The 17,610-nt window shown below is 37.8% G+C and overlaps 1 protein-coding gene across 6 annotated transcripts in view; it reads right to left on the bottom strand.

The window, feature by feature from the left end:
• Positions 1-17,610, bottom strand: part of FARS2 (phenylalanyl-tRNA synthetase 2, mitochondrial) — a 537,773-nt gene that overhangs the window by 373,323 nt on the left and 146,840 nt on the right. The window lies entirely within an intron of this gene.

The raw sequence follows: 17,610 nt of genomic DNA, 5'->3' as shown, positions 1-17,610 counted from the left end.
ACAGTAGAGAGAGCCTTGGGCTAGGAAGATGAACTAAGGCAATCCCAGACATACTTCCTCTAACGCACCAGCAAAATAAGACAAAACCATTTTCAGAAAAATATTCTAATCTCCTAGGCCTCAAATTATTCTTGTGAGGACAAAAGACAATGACAGCTGTCAATGCTTCCTCTAAAAATAATTTAGAGCAACAAGAAGAACAAATAAAACTATTGAACACAATGCCGTTGGGAGACAGGAAGGAAGGAAGGAAGGAAGGAGGGAGGGAGGAAGGGAGGGGGGAAGGAAGGAAGGAGGGAGGGAGGGAGGAGGGAGGGAGGGGGGAAGGAAGGAAGGAAGGAAGGAAGGAGGGAGGGAGGGAGGGAGGGAGGGAGGGAGGAGGGAAGGAAGGAAGGAAGAAGGAAGGAAGGAAGGCCGGCCAAAACCTAGGGACAGAACTGTTACACTCCTACCCATTGATAAGGCTTTAAAGTAAGCAAGAGCAAGCTGGAAAAAATAAGAGAAAGAGAGAAGAATGAGTGAGGTGCTAAGGTTGACCTTAAAAACCCAGAAAGTGTAAGTTACACTAAGTGTGAAAATCCTTTAAAAAGTGTCCTAGTAGGCCTGAGCAGGGACTACAGAAAAGTGGTATAAAAGCATGCCCAATATGAAGTGACAGGCCTCCAAAAGCATAGTTACAATGGAAGAGAAAGGAGTTAACACAAAGTGAAAGACAACCTGTTCAGTCCAGTAGGAACATAAAAGAGATGCAAAAAGGAAAATTCAAGGTTGCCAAAGATAAAGCACAACTAAAAAATTAGAGGATTTACAAAACCATTCTCTAACCCACACCAAAAATAAATAAAGGAATCACTAAAGTGTGCATTGCTACACTAACAGAAGAGGGCACCAGAGACTAAGGAAGTCTTTCTTTTTTTTTTTTTTTTTTTTTTTTAAATACTTTAAGTTCTAGGGTACATGAGCAGACTGTGCAGGTTTGTTACATACGTATACATGTGCCATGTTGGTGTGCTGCACCCATTAACTCGTCATTTACATTAGGTATTTCTCCTAATGCTATCCCTCCCCCCTCCTCCCACCCCACAACAGGCCCCGGTGTGTGATGTTTCCCACTCTGTGTGTAAGTGTTCTCATTTTTCAATTCCCACCTATGAGTGAGAACATGCGGTGTTTGGTTTTCTGCCCTTGGGACAGTCTGCTGAGAATGATGGTTTCCAGCTTCATCCATGTTCCTACAAAGGACATGCACTCATCCTTTTTTATGGCTGCATAGTATTCCATGGTGTATATATGCCACATTTTCTTAATCCACTCTGTCATTGATGGACATTTGGGTTGGTTCCAAGTCTTTGCTACTGTGAATAGTCTTGCAATAAACATATGTGTGCATGTGTCTTTAGAGCAGCATGATTTATAATCCTTTGGGTTTATGCCCAGTAATGGGATGGCTAGGTCAAATGGTATTTCTAGTTCTAGATCCTTGAGGAATCACCACACTGTCTTCCACAATGGTTGAACTAGTTTACACTCTCACCAACGGTGTAAAAGTGTTCCTATTCTTCCACATCCTCTCCATCACCTGTTGTTTCCTGACTTTTTAATGATCACCATTCTAACTGGTATGAAATGGTATCTCATTGTGGTTTTGATTTGCATTTTTCTGATGGCCAGTGATGATGAGCATTTTTTCATGTGTCTTTTGGCTACATAAATGTCTTCTTTTGAGAAGTGTCTGTTCATATCCTTTGCCCACTTTTTGATGGGGTTGTTTGATTTTTTCTTGTAGATTTGTTTAAATTCTTTGTAGATTCTGGATATTAGCCCTTTGTCAGATGAGTAGATTGCAAACATTTTCTCCCATTCTGTAGGTTGCCTGTTCACTCTGATGGTAGTTTCTTTTGCTGTGTAGAAGTTCTTTAGTTTAATTACATCCCATTTGTAAATTTTGGCTTTTGTTGCCATTGCTTTTGGTGTTTTAGTCAAGAAGTCCTTGCCCATACCTATGGCTTGAATGGTACTGCCTAGAAATCTTTTACACAAACAAAAAGGAACAACAAATAAATTCAGTAAAAATATAGAAAATCATTACTCAAAAATCAGAAAGTCAATTCAAAAGAGCTCAACTAATGAAAATCTAACTTTTCTCCCACCACCACCCCCAAAAAAAGGAGCACTAAAAAGAAACATAAACTAATACTTAAAAACTAAGTTACATATGTTCAATCAAGCATATAAGGGTATAAATTCCTTTAGTCAGACACTCAAAAATTAAGAACAAAAACAGAGAAAAAAATGAAAAGATAATTAACTCAGAAAAAAAAAAAAAGAAATAAAATCATCTCAGAAACAAAGTCTAAATTCCAAAGCATTCAAGGGACAACGGACTCAATCAAGACTTAATAAGGGGGCATTGAAGACAAGGAGAAAAACAATCAGAAGGAGGATGGCAAAACATGAAAAGAAGAATCACAGAGAAAGTGGTAGAAATGGAACACAGGCAAAGAAGGAATTACATTGATATAACTGGAGTCCGTTAAAGAGGGGAAAAAAAAACCAATGCAGCAGAACAAATACCAGATAAAATAGGTACCTGTGAAAAAGAACCTGGAAGGATCAAATACAGGACATATTCTTATAAAACAGACTTCACAAATAATGGGGAAAATCGTCAAGACCTCTAGGCAAAAAGATCAACTAATGTAGAGGGGTAATGCAATCAGAATGGCATCAGATTCTTCAAAAACAACACAGAAACAAGACAACAATGAAGTTACATTTTCTTTCTTTTTTTTTTTTTCTTTTTTTATTTATTTATTTATTTATTTTTTATTTTTTATTATACTTTAAGTTCTAGGGTACATGTGCATAACGTTTATATCATGTATAACTCCCCAATGCAATCCCTCCCTCCTCCCCCCTCCCCATGATAGGCCCCAGTGTGTGATGTTCCCCTTCCCGAGTCCAAGTGATCTCATTGTTCAGTTCCCACCTATGAGTGAGAACATGCGGTGTTTGGTTTTCTCTTCTTGTGATAGTTTGCTAAGAATGATGGTTTCCAGCTGCATCCATGTCCCTACAAAGGACGCAAACTCATCCTTTTTGATGGCTGCATAGTATTCCATGGTGTATATATGCCACATTTTCTTAATCCAGTCTGTCACAGATGGACATTGGGTTGATTCCAAGTCTTTGCTATTGTGAATAGTGCCGCAATAAACATACGTGTGCATGTGTCTTTGTAGTAGAGTAATTTATAATCCTTTGGGTATATACCCAGTAGTGGGATGGCTGGGTCATATGGTACATCTAGTTCTAGATCCTTGAGGAATCGCCATACTGTTTTCCATAATGGTTGAACTAGTTTACAATCCCACCAACAGTGTAAAAGTGTTCCTATTTCTCCACATCCTCTCCAACATCTATTGTTTCCTGACTTCTTAATGATTGCCATTCTAACTGGTGTGAGATGGTATCTCATTGTGGTTTTGATTTAAGGACAGTATTGATGGATATAAACTTTTTGGTCCACATTTTAAAAAACTGAGTTGTTTGAAAATGTAACTTTGATCAAAATCAAAATCAAAATCAAAGTTACATTTTCAAACAACTCAGTTTTTTAAAATGTGGACCAAAAAGTTTATATCCATCAATACTGTCCTTAAAGCACCAAGTCTACAGAAAAAATTTGAAAGACACAAGAGCATAAGGAATGTCACATTAATGAGCTCTTTCTGAAGGATTTACCAAAGCATTAGCCTTGTTTGAGTAATAAATAACTAGGAAAATTTAAGCAAAAAACAAATGGAGAACATGTTAATACATAAAAATTGTAGATTTCAGACTAAAATCTGGGGATTACATTGAAAGACTATTATCCAATTGTTATATGTTCTGACAAAGTAGAAATAACGTAGCTAAATAATGAAAGAAAGATGCAAAGAGGAAAGTAGAATATATTAATTATTGCATAGGCAATAGTTAAAGAATACTTTTACGACAAACTATACAGAACAAAGTTAAATATGAGGAATAAGGGAATTTAAAAGTTTTAAGAATAAAAGCAACCATTAAAACAAAAATATAACCTTTCTAAAGAGCAACAAAAATTTCAATTCAAAAGCATAATAAAACATATTTTGTAGAGAAATAAAATATAACATGTTATGACATATATACCACCACAATATATGATAGAGTTGAGATCAAATATATCAATAACTCAATAAATGTTAAAGTCTTATCAATAAATGTGAACAGGTTTAATTCACCTCTTAAAAAAAAATAAATCTGGCCACAAAGCATTACTCAACTATACAAAAGATACACCTAAAATACTGTTTAAAAAAAATGGATGGACAGAATAAAATAGGCAAATGGATACAATAAAAAAGCAAGCGTAGCATTCTTAAAATCAGAAAAAGTAGAATTCAAGCAAAAAAGCACTGAGCAAGACAAAGAAGATCTTGTATTAATGCTAAAAGTTTCAAATCACAATGAAGGTATAATACTTATGAATAGCTATACATCAATAAGACAATAATTACCTTTGTGTAGAAAGAACCATAGGGGATGCAAAAGACACACATAGAAACACATTAATATTAATAATAGGAAACTTTAATACACCATTCTTAGTATAAGATCAAATGTGCAAAATTAACAACATAAAAGACCTAAAAACATAATCAGGAAATGAAATCATGTGTGTATACATAAATATGCATACATGTATTTTACACACACACACATACACACACACATACACACATATTAAACTTACTCCCTTCATAATTAAAAATAACCACAAAAACTGATCACATAGTAAGTCACAAAGAAATAAGTATATTCCATAAAGAAGAAATAATAAACTATACTCTCTGATTAAAATACAATAAAACTAAAAATCATTAACAACATACACACACACACACACACACACCACACACACACACACACACACACATAAAGGTCTTTCCACCTGAAAACTGACAAAAAGAAAAAAAAAAGAAGGGGAACAAAAGTCAGGAAACATATACCACAAAGAGGTAATACCACTGTTGTAAAGAAACTTTTAAAAGTTGACAAAGGGCCAAAAACTCAATAGAAAAATGGGAAAAGAACAGACAATTCACCAAAAAAAAAGAAATGAAAATGACCCCTGAACATATGAAAAGGAATTCAAACTTAGAGAAGAGCAAATTAAGCAAATTAAAATAACACTGACATAATACTTCTATCTATCAAAATGGCAAAAATTTAAAAGCTAGACAACACATTCTTTTGAATACGTTGAGGCTTTGGAAAATAAGTACAGTCATACTTTGCTCGTGAAAATGGAAACTGGTAGAATCCTTTTGGAGATGAATTTGACAATACCCAACAAAACTACATATTTGTTGGTCTCTTGACCCAGTCCTTCCATTTCTAGCTACTTACCCTGAAAACACACTTCCAACATTAATATATATGCACAAAATTTTCATTGTAGTAGTGTTTGTAACTGCACCATTTTTTTTTAAGGTCTTACATTGGAAAGATGTTAAATAAACTGTGGTCTATAGATACAATAGAATAATTTTACAGGTGTAATACAGAACGAGGAAGATCTCTCTGAACTGATATGGAATGATTTTCAAGATACACTGGTAAGTAAAAAAGGCAAAGTGCAAGACAGCATACATTACTTGCTACCTTTCACGTAAGAAATAATAAAACACGCATGAATCATCTCATTTGTGACAAAAAGGAAGGATAAGCTAGAAATAACAGAAATAAATCACCTACAGAGAGGTGGGTGGAAACAGGATGGAAAAGATGGGTTGAATGGGAATGGAGTATAATGAATGGCAGAGTGGGGGTCATGACCTTTAAGTCAACCTTGTTTTATAGTTCCGAGTTTTAGAAGGACGTTAATATTTTATCTACACAAAACATTAAAAATAAAATCCTGGCTAACACCTGTAATCCCAGCACTTTGGGAGGCCAAGGCAGGAGTATCGCTTGAGGTCAGGAGTTCAAGACCAGCCTGGCCAACATGGCAAAACCCCATCTCTACCAAAAAAATACAAAAATTAGCCAGGCGTGGTGGCGCACACCTGTGGTCCCAGCTACTTGGGAGGCTGAGACAAGAGAAGCACTTGAACATGGGAGGCAGGAGATGCAGTGCACCTAGATCACACCGCTGTACTCCAACCTGGGCAACAAAAGGAGACTCCATCTCAATAATAATAATAAAAACAATAATAAATATAAAATCTACCCAGAGGTGGGAAGAACCCAAATGAAATACAAACAGTAATGATGGACGGAAGTTTATTCTAAATAAATGACAGCCACTTGAACAGAGTAGAGAAGAAAAGAATTAACCAAAATAACTTTCAAAAACAATAGTTCAAATATTCTAAGGTGAAAAATAAAGTAACCATAGCAAATATTGTAAACTAGTTAGCAAATTGTTTCCACAGACGTATGTGTTAACAATTATGAAACTACCTTATGTTCATTCCAGGACTGAACAAGAAAGTAAATATATCATGAGTAAGAAGAACCAGGTTTCTCACTGTCACTGTCAAAGGCAATGGGGAGTGCTAGAATGAGCCATGTGGTGCTGGCTTAGATTGGAGGTACCCATACGAATTCATGTTTTGTAACACATATGCAGACACATCAATACAGAAATAGAAATAGGTATATCTATTTCCTAGCTCTGTCACTGGAGGGGGCCTACAAGTAACGATATCCCTAGGGCAATAAGTACACTCAGGTCTAGGCTTCTATATACCATTCTTTAATAAAAAAGGAGCAAAGTTTCTCAAAGAAGTGACTGATTCCAGGGCTGGGGTGGAGAAAGCAAAAAATGAATCTGGGATATCTCATGGGGACAAAAAATGATGACAACATGTCAGAGGACAAAGAAGACTACTTGAGGGGACTCCCAAAGACCAAATCTGGGTAAATTTCAGCAATAAAATAAATCATTTTGGTAATAGATATAACCCATACAGTAACCAAATATACATGAAGTCATACTGATATAAATAATTAAATGAATGTATGGGAGAGAAGGTAAAGGTCTTCCTTAGAGTAAAATTCTAATTAATACCTTTAGAATAAATTACAAAGAAAATAACCATTTGACAAACACCACAATAATTTCAGGCAAAAATTATCAATGGAATCCAAAGTTAGCAGGGCAAAATATTATAAGAACTATTTACACAGTCTCAAAGTATCTTCCTGCAAACACTTACTAACTACAAAGGGGAAAATAATAATGGCAGAGAATCCTAATAGATGCCACATTTGGCTGGGCGCAGTGGCTCAAGCCTGTAATCCCAGCACTTTGGGAGGCCGAGATGGGCGGATCACGAGGTCAGGAGATCGAGACCATCCTGGATAATACGCTGAAACCCCGTCTCTACTAAAAAAACTACAAAAAACTAGCCGGGTGAGGTGGCGGGCGCCTGTAGTCCCAGCTACTGGGGAGGCTGAGGCAGGAGAATGGCGTGAACCTGGAGGCGGAGCTTGCAGTGAGCCGAGATCCAGCCACTGCACTCCAGCCCGGGCGACAGAGCAAGACTCCGTCTCAAAAAAAAAAAAAAAAGATGCCACATTTATCAAGTGATCAAAGTCAACATATCAATACTACGTTCTTCATGATATAATGCACTAAGGGCACAACAAAATTTCCATGACGTTTTTGTCAAAAATGTAGAATATGAATTTCACCATGAGAAAATACCAAATTATGTCAAGTTGAGAAACATTCCACAAAATATATGGCCAGTACCCTTCAAACATCAAAGTCATGTTAAACAAAGAAAGACTGAGTAACTAACCCAATTTAATAAAGCAGATGGACAGATGAAAAATATAACATGTAATCCTAGATTGAATTCTCGTCCAGAAAAAGGACATGTTTTTTAATTTAAGCAAACACATTTTTCAATTTTACATGTTCTATTTAGTTTTTCTCAAATCAGTATAGTCTCTTTTTTTAAATAAAGATGTTTTTTAAGAGCAGTTTTGGGTTCACAGCAAAACTGAGAGGAAGGTACAGAGACATCCCATATAATTCCCCCTCCACACATGCACAGCTTTCTCCACTATCAACATCCTCCACCAGAGTGGTACACTTGTTATCCTAGATGGACTTACACTGACACATTCTAATCACCCACAGTCCTTAGTTTACCTTAGGGCTCACTGTTGGAGTTGTCCATTCTATGGGTTTAAACAAATGCAGAACATATATCCACCATTATAGTATCATACAGTGTTTTCAGTGCCCTAAAAATCTTCTGCACTCAGCCAGTTCATCACTCTCTCCCCACTGGCCCCTGATAACCACTGATTTTTTCACTGTCTCCCTAGCTTTGTGTTTTCCAGAACATCATATAGTGGGAAACATAGAGTATGCAGCCTTTTTGGCTTGTCTTCCTTCATTAGAATATTATGCACATACATTTCCCCCATGTCTTCTCATTGATTAATAACTCATGTATGATCTTTTGTTAAAAACCATTTTTATTACTTATACATATTTGAGATTGTATTTTCTACTTCTTTAAAGATTTCACACAGTTATTTTATAATTTGCGCCAAGGAATTCAAATAGCTGAAGCAACTGGGTGTGACTTCTGCTGATTTTCACACAGGATAGTTTGTGTTTGCTGATCTTGGGCTGGATGATATCAATCAGGGGGAAACGTGAGGGCCTAGGTTGGGGACACTTGCCTTTAAAGACTGTGTGTAGCCAGGGCACCAACAGCCCTGGAACCAATGTAGCTCTCTTGAAGAGGCGAAAGGGAGGGGTGCAGGTTTGACTTCCCCATCTTGCCACTACCGCAAGGCCTGATCTCCCAGCTGTCCTGCTGCTGACAGCAGCTGCAGCACCTCCACACATTTCATGTGAGCACTGCTCCTGGCACTTACTTCCTTCCATTATTTCCCCTCTCCCTTGGGAAGTTCTCGCACTTTCGGTGAGCCTAAAAATTGTAACAAAATTATTTTATGTGGAGTATAGTTGGGGTATTTTTAGCCAGCATATCTAGTCTGTGATAGAAGTGGAAGTTTCCAGAACTTGATTTCATAAACTGCTTTCAGAATCAGAATATAAATCCCCCAGGGGTTACAAAATCCTTATACTTTTATACCTTGTTCTTAATCAAAAAAATATTCCTACTCTGCTTGACAACCCAAAATTCCAGCCTTGTATCCAAATGATTTTTACTGTATGCAAAAAACAAATCTCTGAAGTGATGAAGCCTGAGTATCAAGGACAATATGTAATGGTGAAATTAAACACAACTCTAACAATATTTGAGCAACTTTAGCATCACTGGAATTTATTTCCCCTGAGGAAATTACTGAAAGATAAAAATAGCCTTTAATTACTAGAATCTGTTTTTAAAAATCTCTCAGTACCTTTTAAACATAATATACATGTAACATGGAGCTCTTGGGAAACGGTTTATATGAATTCCAGGTTTCATGAACATTATTCTTCTTTAAGAACAATGAATTTAGCAAATACAACAGATTAAATTAGCAAGCAATTACAATTTTCTTTAAAGAACAGTTATAGATGAAATAAAATTATTCTAATAGAATATTAGAATGTCAGTGGGCTATGACATTAACATTAACATTTAAGATTTAAAATAAAACCATAACATTAAAAACATTTATCACCACTAGGTGGTCAGATTGCCCACAATTTTTTTTCTTCTCAATGCTTTTATATATTTTATTCATTTCCTCAATAAGCAAGATTACATTTGAAGTTGTGGAGAAAACAATAAATGTTACTAGAAGGATAAAAAAGGGGAATAGGAAAGGATTCAAACGTCAGTGTCTCCTAATGCTAGAAATACAGTGGCCAACCCCAAAATTATTATAAGCACATAGTGTTTTGATATTCCTACAAATGAAGATAAAGCTGTTTGTTCCTGAGATGGAAACTACTCCCAGAACATGATAATTAGTGGGGAATAAGGAGAGGAGAACTAATAAGATGAAATGGGGGAAACATTTCACTGGTAATGGTACAGAGAAAAATGAGGTGTTCTTGGTCAAAATGTGGCTCCAGGTATCGAGCGTCATCCCTACTAAACAAAAATATAAATAAATGATCAGGGCCAGAAAGATCCCAGGTTCCAAAGAATAACTTTTATAATCCAGGCAAAGTGAAAATTTTGTTACCTGATCTAGTCTGGTAATAAAAGGAAGCATTTACTTGCAATTATACATTAAAAACCAATCAGTGGCCAGGCACAGTGGCTCACACCTGTAATCCCAGCACTTTCAGAGGCCGAGGCAGGTGGATCCCTTGAGGTCAGGAGTTCAAGACCAGCCTGGCCAACATGGTAAGACCCTGTCTCTACTAAAAATGCAAAAATTAGCCCAGTGTGGTGGTGCACACCTGTAATCCCAGCTACTCAGAAGGATGAGACAGGAGAATTGCTTGAACCTATGAGGCAGAGGTTGAAGCGAGCCAAGATCACACCACTGCACTCCAGCCTGGGTGACAGAGCAAGACTCTGTCTCAAAACCAATCAGCAGTGTTGATGGTCATTCAACTAGAAAAGGGAACTAGAGCAGGGACTTGAAGAATAAGCCTGGCTAAACTAAGAAAAGGCAAACAAACAAAAAAAAAGAGGCCCACAAGGTGACAGCCCTACTCTCTTTCAAAAGATGCAGATCATCCTTTTTTAGACAATGGAATATAGTTTTTATACCACTTCAAATGGCAATATGAGTGTGATGTCAACAGTTAATGAGCATCAAGAAAAAAATCTTTTTATATTGCAGTTATTTAAGGACACCAAATTTTTTTTTAAAAAAAAACACAGTTTGACATTTTCTAATTAGGTACTTAGATTATAAAACCTAAGTAATAAAACCTTCATAGTTTTACTGTAATATTTATACATATATGTACACACACAAGCATGTGTCACTTAAGGAGGAGGATACAATCTGAAAAATGCTTCATTAGGCAATTTTGTCATTGTACGAACACCAGGGAGTGTAGTCACACAAACCCAGGTGGTATAGCCCACTACGCACACCTAGGCGATGAAGTACAGCCTATTGTGCCTAGTCTACAAATCTGTAACAGCACGCTACCATACTGAATACTGCAGGTAACTGTAACAGAAATCACTAGGTGACAGGAATTTTTTCAGCTCCGTTATAGTCCTGTGGGACCACTGTCACCTATGGGGTCTGCCATTAACTGAAATGTCTTGCGGTCGTGCTCGCCTCGGCAGCATATATACTAAAATTGAAAGGTTTTGTGGTGCAGGACTGTGTGCGTATATGTATACATACACACATACATGTATTTCAGCTTTATGCTCCTCCTCATTCTGAAGCTTAAATAGCCCTCTTTATGACACTAATGTCATTAGGTAGTTACCAGAGAAAAATAAACTCTCCTCTCAAATTTCTACTCAAGCCAAGGAGAAATACTTGATGATTTAGGAAGTCAGAGCCTTAAGCTTCAGTCCAATGTGGCCATGACCATTGCTGGCAATAAAAACTAAAGCCAACACATTTTCAGTCTCAATGCGTAACAGGATGCTCCAGACGTCTCATTCATTCTGCCCCTTCCATCCACACAGTAAACAAACATCACAGAGGAGATGACCAATGAGCATCTCAGCAGTTCTCCGTCCTCCCGCAAGGAGGACAGCTCTAATATCCACAGTCAAAGAGGAAAAGAGTGCCTTTCTCCAAACAACACATGATTGCGTGACAGTACTAATTATACCTCACACTGGTAAACTGTATTATTATTTTAAAAGCACTTGTCATCTTCTTGCTTTTTTTTTTTTTCTTTTCTTTTTTTAAGGCAGAGTCTCGCTCTGTCGCCAGGCTGGAGTGCAATGAGAGATGTCGGCTCACTGCAAGCTCCGCCTCCCGGTTCACGCCATTCTCCTGCCTCAGCCTCCCAAGTAGCTGGGACTACAGGCGCCGCCACCTCGCCCAGCTAATTTTTTGTATTTTCAGTAGAGATGGGGTTTCACCATGTCGGCCAGGATGGTCTCAATCTCTTGACCCTGTGACCCGCCCACCTCCGCCTCCCAAAGAGCTGGGATTACAGGCATGAGCCACCGCGCCCGGCCAAAGCACTTGTCATCTTCTACATGAATCGTCACTCCAAGACCCTCCACTGCTGCCACTGACACCACAACCACCACTCCTTTACACACATGGAATCCAAATATTTGGGAGTATCTTTTCCAGGGTTCCATGGTTAGCATATAATAATCCTGGGAGTCTACCTGAGCACTACAGGATTCAATTATTTATTGCAGCCAAGCTAGTTTCAATAGATCAATCAGAAATACTCGTGTGTCCGTGTAGGTACATACGAAAAATATTAGGGGCAGATGGGAATGGTTGAAGCAATAAATCTAAAACCCACTGATAATTCCCAAAATGCAGCACACATTCCATTCTGAAAATTTATTTTACATACATTTTAATAAATTTTAAAAATATTTTAAGATATTTAAAATCAATATATTTTATATATATATCTTAGAGATAGGGTTTTGCTATGTTGCTCAGGCTGGTCTTAAAGCTTAGCCTTCAGTCCAGTGTGGTCATTCTGGTCATCCTAGGCTCAAGCGATCCTCCCACTTAAGCCTCCTAAGTGGCTGAGACAGCAGGTGGGCTAAGTACTTCATTTTAATAACTACATAATACTTTCAATGTGTACTAGAAAAATATATAACTCTCCTATCAAACCCATGATTTCACAGGTCCTATAGCTTAGAATAGCGCTAAGCAAAAGAGGTCAGTCACTTTAAGGCTATTTTTAGAAAAGTATTAAAATCTAATCATACATGCACTATATGGGTATGACCAAAACATAACTGTAACACACACTAAAGTTTACAAAACTCTGAAATAAGGAAAAGCAGCAGTTCATAAGGCCATGTGCACAACACAACACAGAAGAGCAAGACTATCTAATCAAAGGCAGAGATTATTTCTAATGGAAATATAACACTGGAGCTAGAAGAGACTGTAGTGCATTAACCAATGCCATACAAGGAGAGGAAACTCAGAAAGGTAAAGATCCAGAGAGGGTAAGATCACTCAGCCAATTAGATATCAAGCGAGGACCAATCTCACCCTGGACGCCAGGGACCATTAAGTGTCTGCCTATCACTTAGCTTTATGTGTGGGAGATACCACAGTATTGAAATTAAATTAATTTGCATTAATTGCACACAACAGTCTGTATAATTTATTTTTCCACAAGGACTGCTTCTGTTTCTCTATTTTCCTAACTGTCCTTGTGCAAATCCAAATGACCCAGAACACAAATTCATCCCCAACTACAGTTGCTTACAAAAGCCACAGAAAGTAGTCCAGAACTATTGAGGAATTAATGAGCAAGGAATTTCTTCTAATCAGATTTAAGAATAAAAGTAGATTGTAAAAGCCAATTAAATTTAAAATTTGGAAAGCCAGCAAGATTCTTCCAAAAGGTCTAGATTTTAAACACATATTTAAAGAGCATATAAAAAAGAAAATGGTCAGAAGAAGAATTTGCATCTACGCAAAATCCTAGAAGTGGCAAAGTGAAAATGGGCTTGGATGATAACAGATTTTCAAGGAAATATTGAAGACTGGTCTGTGGCTCCCAAAGTAGTCATTTTTATACCAGTCATTACAAAAATAACCATTGACCACCAATTTTATCTATACAATCTGCCTTACAAATTAATGCTAAACACTTATCTATCCCGACTCTGAGTTCCTGTGACTGATAACATGACCCTGTTACACACTTCACTGCCACTTGCAGTACTAAAGGTTAGTAGTTCCACACCATTTAGTACATTTGCTACCTTGCTGCGTGCTTATCTTAGATACTATATGGTTTCCTTTCATCTTCACAATCCTCATTATTTCCCCATTTCTCAACTAAGAACCCTGAGGCTTAGTGAGGTTAAATAACATGTACCATGACATAGTAAACGATGGAGCCTGAATTCAACCCAAAATCTCCGAGTCATGACCCCAACTTCCAGGCTCCGTGGTTATTTCCATGATGGAATATACATTATCACTCTCTTCAGCTTCAGTATTAAAAGGGCCAATAGGGTCAGAAGAATAGGATTTAGAACTGGACATAAAACACCCACGAACAGAGCTGAGCTGCAGTGGTTCCACATGCTTGTACTGCTTTAGGCACCCTGAATAAAATAATGATGGTTTACCCTAGTTAAATCATTCTTACTGAACAAGGACCAATATGTTTCTCAAAAAGTGATAAACTCAGGTCTGCCTTTAAAATGCACTTAGCATATATGCAATTGCATCAATGCGAACAAAGTTTCTTGGGTTATTCTAGGAGGACTGCTTTGAAAAAAATGTAAGCTATGATCATGTTCCTCATTACTCACAAGAAGGCATTGTGTGGTTATAGGCCATGTGAACTCCCAAAGGCAACACAGAGTATGGGAAAGGAGCCATGCCTGGGGCAGCTATTATGACACCAGCGCTTGGCACTGGTTATCTCAGCCCCTTTCCTCTTAAACTAAGGGAATGGAAGAGAGCCAAAGAGAAACAGCAAAAGAAATGTAGGTGTAATATGTTTGAGAATTGACCAAATAAATGTTCCTCATATACATGGTCAGGGAAAGAAATTTTGCTCAAACCCAGGAGTTGTTCACAAGAAAGCCTTCACACAGAAAAGACACTGGGTTGTGATACCGTTGTTCGGTTTATAAAATTCTGAAAGATGATGTGTCATAGAAAATAATCAAAATAATCCTTGAAGTAACAGCAGGACTTGAGTACTCCCTGTGGTTAGCTGGGGACTCATCAGAGGCAGGATCCCTCAAGGGTACTGAGTAAGGATATTTTTAGCATGTGGGATGCAAAAGAATACATACTCATTGCTTTCTAACTTAATCCTAATGCTGATGAAATAATTCTACCTACTGTTCCTCCCGGAGGTGTCTGGGCCAAGCATGGGCTTGAAAACTGGCCTAATATCACAGGGAAAGAAAGCAATTCACTTTCTGAATAACCTGAACAAGCAAGGTAAGTAATGGAACAAACAACTGTAGTAGAGCTGGGTGCGGTGGCTCACACCTGTAATCCCAGCACTTTGGGAGGCCAACATGGGTGGATCTCTTGAGGCCAGGAGTTCAAGACCAGCCTGGCCAACATGGTGCGACCCCATCTCTACTAAAAATACAAAATTAGCCTGGCGTGGTGGCCCGTGCCTGTAATCCCAGCTACTCGGGGGGCTGAGGCAAGAGAACTGCTTGAACCCAGGAGGCAGAGTTTGCAGTGAGCCAAGATCGTGCTACTGCATTCCAGCTTGGGTGACAGAGAGACACCCTGTCTCAAGAAAGAAACAAACAAACAAAAACAAACACAACAACAACAAAACAAAACAAAAAACTGTAGTAGGAGCAGAATTCAGAAAGCTCCGTTTCAGAGAAGAAAATCAGAAACAGATGTAACATTTTCAAACTATAAGGCATTTTTGCATTGTAACATTAAGACAAATATAATAAAGTCACTTCAACTGCATTTGAAATTTTCAAGCAGGTGGTAAGTCAGTTAGCCACTATCATATCACCAATTTCACTAATACTAGCTTCATAAGTCAATCTTTGCCTGAGGTAATAGACCAAAAAGGTAAAGTCTGATGGGATACACCACAGGGCATTCTTGCTCTCACAATACCAAACGCAAGTACAGGCGACATGAGCAGTGAAGAGATGATCCAAGAGAATGCTAATAGAAAAATCTTGCTGGGTAATGCAGCCAAACAAAATCGTTTAAGTAGCAGATTGAGGACATGAAAGAAGGGAGGTCATAACTAAGAGTCCAGGCTGTGCCAACCAGCATTTTAATGAAGACGAGAGAGAGAGGACACGAGAGAGAAGACAGGGAGGGAGGAGAGGAAGAACGGTAGCAGCTTGGAGAACTCAACAGCAGTCCTCAAATAACACTGTGGTCAGCTGATGTAACATTTTCAAACTACAAGGAATTTTTGCATCGTCCAAGAATGAAACTATGTCCAAAGTCATAAAATATTTCTGCAAGCTGATATTTTTTAACTGTTTAATTTAGCTGTATGATTCTATTCGAAAGGATCTGACAGAAAAGTTTAGCAGCTTAATTAGGAAGGAAAAAATGTTACTCTCTGAGTAAAAAGTAAAGCGAGTCTTTGACATTCGTGGATGCCAGGGGAGGGCAACAATAAACAGATATGATGGAGAAGTGAAAACCCAAAGCGGCCCATGGAATACAAGATACCTGCTGAATAACTCCACATGACAAGTATGACAAAAGGGATTTTTTAAAAGGATTTTGGAATATCCTGGCTCTGAGAAGCAGGTACCAGAGAGCAAAGTTCCACCTGGAGGAATGGCTCAGGACAACTGCCCACCAACAACAGAAAAAGGAACCTGAAGAAAATACAGATCCATTAAATATTTTTCAGAATGACTTCATTATAGGTTGCATGATACAAATGCTCTCGTCCTTACAAATTCATCAGCAAATTCTAGATCACTCACTAATGATTTGGTAATGGCTGGACTGTCACAGGAACTAAAGCAGGTTCCTAATTCTGTGTTTTGCTGAGAGTGAAGTAAAAACAAGTGAACACAGACACAGTGGCAGCCAGAAAAGAACAGGCTTTATTATTCCCAACTGAAGAGCTTAAAAATCATGGGCAAATATAAAATCAGTGCCATCTAGAGGCAAAGACATAGAGAACTATTTTATTACTGGCGATGGTACACGATCTTGTCACCAAAAAACATTCTTCATTATTAATCCCCCATGAACCCCATTTTTAAAAAGATTTGTGTCAAATTGCATTTAATAAATAATCATACTTTTTAAATTAAACACATGTATAACGGACAGTAGGGTCACATGAACTTGATAAAATCCCAGTTGATATTTACTTTTTCTGGGCAACCATTCCTCCCTCCCCGCCTAAAGTGTATGATTTTTGAAATAAGAAGACGTAGGGTTTAGGACAAGAGAATCCTAAAGACACAAGGAAGAGGATACTTCAAATTATTGGTTCATCTCAGGTTTCTGAAGTATTAGTAGATAAGTTCTTCTTCCGCTGCCAAAGATAACTGAAGCAAGAGAGTTTAGAAACAAAAGAACAAAAATGAATGTAAGTAATAACGTAAAAAAAAATTGGTTCACCAATTGTGACAAATGTACCACGCTAATGTAAGATGATAATAGGAGAAACTGAATATGGATTATATAGGAACTTTCTGTACTGCCTTTGCAACTTCTCTGCAACCCTAGAATATTCTGAAATTCAACACTTATTGCAAAATTTAATATAGAAACAATATACTCCTCTGAATGAGTTCAGCCTGCTATAGACAGATTATAGCCCCAGGAACAACACTTCAGTCTCTTATCATGAGAGAAGACAGGCAACCATGGTTTGTAGGCTCTAGAAGGGTAACGTCATGACCTCCGGAGAAGAGACCCCCACCACAGTGCCCTGAACATAGCAGATGCTTCCCGCTACTCTTCCTACTTACTTGATCAATGTAGACTGCCTCTATAAGCACATGCCGAGTCAAG

The sequence above is a fragment of the Trachypithecus francoisi genome, unplaced genomic scaffold (genome assembly GCF_009764315.1).
Source record: "Trachypithecus francoisi isolate TF-2019V2 unplaced genomic scaffold, Tfra_2.0 Lachesis_group10, whole genome shotgun sequence".
In the NCBI taxonomy this organism is placed as follows: Eukaryota; Metazoa; Chordata; class Mammalia; order Primates; family Cercopithecidae; genus Trachypithecus; species Trachypithecus francoisi.
Note: the sequence above shows the minus strand (reverse complement) of the source record. Positions and strands in the feature narration are given on the sequence as shown.